Genomic DNA, 4,748 nt, shown 5'->3' on the forward strand with positions numbered 1-4,748 from the left:
ACAAACTGCCCTTCTCTCCCTCTCTCCCTCTCCCTCGTGTGCTTTCTTTCTCTCTCTTCCTCTCTCTCTCTTTCTCTCTCTCTCTATATATCTATATATCTCTATCTATCTATCTATCTATAGAGAGAGGACGGTATTGAGGGAAGTGAGAGAGTATATAAGCATATGCTCATATATATATGTGTATGTACATATATATGTGTATATATATAAGTATAGGTAAGTATTATATGGAGTACATACTTACATACTCTCCATATATATATGGAGAGAAACAGAGGAGGGGGGTAGCGAGGAAGTGACCATCAGAGCTTGATCACCATCTTCCATGATAGAAAGGTGTGCTGGGAATATGCCTATTTGCTCTCTAATTCACTCTTTTGGGCTTCTATTGCAAAGGCTATTCCTGTGAGCTATGCTTCCCAGACCTTAATGACTGGCTTCCGGCTAAGTTCAACCCATGGAAGTGCCAGGAGATTGGAGGGCTCCCAAGGAGAAGCCAGGATATTTTTCTTTCCCATTCTCTCTGCTTTGGGCAACATCTCTGGTAGTAGCTGCTTCTCTTCTATGTCCTTATTTTCCTCTGAACATTCCCTGATACTGCCAGGCCATCCTACCTGGTTTGTTACTTCCTGTGATGGCTTTAGTTAGCACTGCCTTCTCCCACTGACCCACTGGCTCTGGCAGTGGTAGTGACTTTCTGCAGTTGCTAATCTTAGTGTTGTCCCCCTCCCCCTGGCTCTTTACAGGTCTTCTAATCTACAGTTGCTTCTCAACCTTAACACTATTGATATTTTGGGCTGGATGATTCTTTGTTGCAGGGGCTGTCCTGCAACATCCATGATTAGCACCATCCATAGACTCTATCCATTAGATACCAGTAACCTCTACCTACTTGTGACAACAGCATATCTCCAGACATCATCAGAACATTCCAAATGTTCCTTGGCGGGGGAGGGCAAAGTCACCCCCCCCCCCCAAGAATTGAGGATGACAATTCCAACCCCTTTATAGCCATATCACATTTTCTATACTAAATAATCTGATGAGGGTTTTATTTTTCTAACTTGAAACTGCTTTATTCATAAAGCAATAGACAGTGTCTAAATCAGTGTCTAAATCAATCATGGGGTCCCTGGGTGGCTCAGTCAGTCAGTTAAGTGGCCGACTTCAGCTCAAGTCATGATCTCACGGTTTGTGAGTTCGAGCCCTGTGTGGGGCTCTGTGCTGACATCTCAGAGGCCGGAGCCTGCTTTGGATTCTGTGTCTCCCTCTCTCTATGCCCCTCCCTGGCTCACGCTCTCTCTCTCTCTCTCTCTCAAAAATGAATAAATGTTAAAAACATTTAAATATGATAAATCAAATATTAATGTAATAAACATATTGTTTAGAAATAGGCAACCAATCAAAGAATAAACAAAAGTATTGAAAGCAGTTGGCTCTAGAGAGTAGGACTGAGGGCAAGGAGGGATGATTTTGAACTTTTTAATATTATTTTTAAAATTTATGTGTATTTGGCTGATTAAAAACAATACTAGGAAAAGAGAACATAAAAGACTCAGTCATTCTATTGCTAGATAGAAAGTTTCAGAGAGAGGCTTAAATTCTTATTTTTCAAAAGAGATTAAAGAAGTACTTATTCTGGTCTTTTGTTTCTAATCCCATCTAAACCATTTACTCTTATATTTTACCCAGCAGGTAAGTGTGGCAATCATGTAGCTTAAATCATGTGTCTGTTTCTGTTTCAAGGTGACTCCAGGCTGCCTCCTCTGTGATGGTTCTGGGTGGAGAACTGGCTTACCTGGTTTTAATCATGTAGTAGTCAGAGAAGACGGGGAAAAACACTAGGCAAAGGTTATATGAACATTGAAATAATATTAGTCTTTAGGTCCTGAGGTTGTCTCCCTCCAAAAAACACGAGGGTGTGTTTCAGATCTTGCTTTGCTGATGTGTGTCAGTGCTCCTTATTTCACTAGTCTTTCCCCAGTCTTCATTCACCCTCCCACAAACTGTAATCTCATCCCCACCGCTCTAACTCATCCTCATCTCTCCCCACCGTAGCAACGGAACCAGAGTGTTGGGATAGAATTCTTGATTTACTTGATTGACTAGTTGTGATTGCATTCCAGTTGCTTTGGAAATGCATCAATCTGATATATGACCATGTAAAAGAAGACAATTTTCAACCCTCCAAAACATAAAAAGATGGACATGTATGTATGTGTGTGTTCATATGTATATACATAGATATACACACACAAATGTGACATATATATTTTTATATATATTTTTTATATTATATATATATTTATATATATGTTATACATTAAATTCATATACATATGTTTTAGCATATACATTAGTATCACTGTATATTTATTTACATGTAAATAGCTTTTTTCTCACATAAAATAATAAATGCTAATAAGGAAAAACCAGATAATATAAAAAATATTTTAAAAAAGTAAAAGCAGATAATATTCCTACAATCCAATGATAAGTACTCTAGGAGTCAGAATTAACTTCAGCTGCAATTATCAGGGGTAAGGATATTAAAAATAATAGTAACTGAAACAAAGTTATCTAAGTTACATATTTATCTAATATATCTGGAAACAGGCTGGTGGCCTGTATCTGGTGGCTCTAAAATCATCATGCCACAGCTATTTATAGCTGTCCACTTCACCATTCTTAGGGTGTGGCCCTCATTCTCATGGTCCAAGATAGCTGCCAGGGCTCCAGCTTTATTTCATATTCCAGGTAGCAGATTGGAGGAAGGGAACAAGAAGGGAGCAAAGGGCACATGACAGCTGTCTTTCGAGTTGGTTTCCTCAGAAGCACGCACATTACTTTTTATAACTCATTGGCCAAAACTTAGTCACACAGTCACAATAGTTACAAGGGAAGATAGGGAATACAGAACTTTTAGCTAGGCACTAGAGTGACATCCGTGGGAATGGCAAAATAAAGATCTCTAAGAATCCATTTCTCCATAAAAGTAATGAGAACACAGGCAAAAATTGTCAAAATGTTTTTCAGAATGCTGGATATAAATCAAAGACTTGGAATAATCCAAGAAGCATTTATCCAAGAAAAGTTGCTGAATCAAGGTAAGAACAATGAACTTTGGGGCATTTTATTTTACCCTATTTACATCTCCCTCTTCCCACATGAAGAAACAAAGATCCCACTGGCAAAGGTAACAACACATAGGTAAATATAAAAGACTGTATAAATGTAACTTTTGTTTGAAGCCCTTTTCTTCTGCCATCTAATTTAAAAGACAACTGCATAAAGCAATACTTATAAATACAGGTCATTGGGCATATAATGTAAAACAAGGTATTTGTATGTCAATAATAGCACAGGGGAGGTGGGAGAGAATGAACTTATATAGGAGAAACGTTTCTGTATACTATTGAAATTAAGTTGCTATTAGTACAAACTAGATTATTATGTTTAGATGTTACTTTTAGTCTTCAAGGCAACCACTGATAAAATGACTAAATATATATATATATATATATATGCACACACACACTAAAAAAAACTACAAGGGAATAAAAATGGTATGGTAAAAAATATTCAATGCAAGATCAGGCAATAATGGAGGAATAAACAAAAAATACATGACAAATAGGAAACAAATAGCAGAATGGCAGATATAACTTCTTTGTTACTAGTAATTTTAATAAAATTAAATGTAAATGATTTAAATACTCCAATCAAAGGCAGAGATTGGCAGAATGGATTTAAAAAAAAGGATCTAACTATGTTGGATTGTATCTACAAGAGACACTTTAGATTCAAAGACTCAAATGGGTTGAAAGCAAAAGGATGGGAAAAAGATATACCATGCAAAGAGTAACCAAAAGAGAGCTGCAAAGGCTATACTAATATCAGAAAAAATTGACTTTAAGATAAAAATTGTTACTAGAAATGAGGAAGACCATTTTCGAATGATCAAAGAGTCAGTCCCTAAGAAGACCTAGTGATTATAAATATATATTCACCTTACAACATATTCAAAAAGTAAATGAACCAAAAACTGGCAGAATTGAAGGGGAAAAATAGACAATAATAGTCAACAGTAATAGTTGGAGACTTCAACACCTTACTTTCAATAATGGATAAAACAACTAGACAGAAGATCAATAAGAAAATAGAAGACTTAAGGTCGAAAAGAAAAGTAAAAGACTTAAGCAACACTATAAACCAACCAGGCCTAATAGACAACTATAGAACACTCCATCCAACAACAACAGGATACAAATTCTTCTCCAGTGCACATGGACCATTCCCCAGGATAGAACATATGGTAGGCCATAAAACACATCTCAAAAAATTTTAAAGGATTGACCTCTAACAATGTATCTTCTCCAACTGCAATGGAATGAAATTAAATTCAACAGAAGAACTTTTGTGGAATTCACAAATATGTGGAAATTAACATGAATAAAGAGTCAAAGAAATTGACTCTTTCACTAATTTCTAGTGAAATTAGAAAAGACTTTGAGATGAATGTAAATGAAAGCACAATATTCTAAAACATGATTCAGATAAAGCAGTGCTCATAGTTGGAAACTTATAGCTGTAAGTTTTTATAGCCTACACTTTTAAACTTATAGCCTGCATTTTTAAAACAGAAAAGTATCAAATCTATTTTCTATCCTTCTACCTTATGAAACTAGAAAAAGAAGAGCAAATTAAACCCAAAGCAAGCAGGGAGGGAAATAATAAGGATTAAA

General features: G+C 36.0%; 1 long non-coding RNA gene across 2 annotated transcripts in view; it reads left to right on the forward strand.

Moving 5' to 3' along the window:
- The window catches only part of LOC128315327 (uncharacterized), a 52,996-nt gene extending 49,578 nt beyond the window's left edge, over positions 1-3,418 (forward strand). Inside the window, exon 6 of one of the 2 annotated variants that reach the window (XR_008298051.1) lies at positions 3,040-3,418. This is a non-coding gene — a long non-coding RNA (uncharacterized LOC128315327). The remainder of the gene's footprint in view (positions 1-3,039) is intronic. The other variant, XR_008298050.1, reaches the window with a different exon arrangement.
- The last annotated feature ends 1,330 nt before the right edge of the window (positions 3,419-4,748 follow it).

This window comes from Acinonyx jubatus, chromosome C2, assembly GCF_027475565.1.
Source record: "Acinonyx jubatus isolate Ajub_Pintada_27869175 chromosome C2, VMU_Ajub_asm_v1.0, whole genome shotgun sequence".
NCBI classification, from domain to species: domain Eukaryota; kingdom Metazoa; phylum Chordata; class Mammalia; order Carnivora; family Felidae; genus Acinonyx; species Acinonyx jubatus.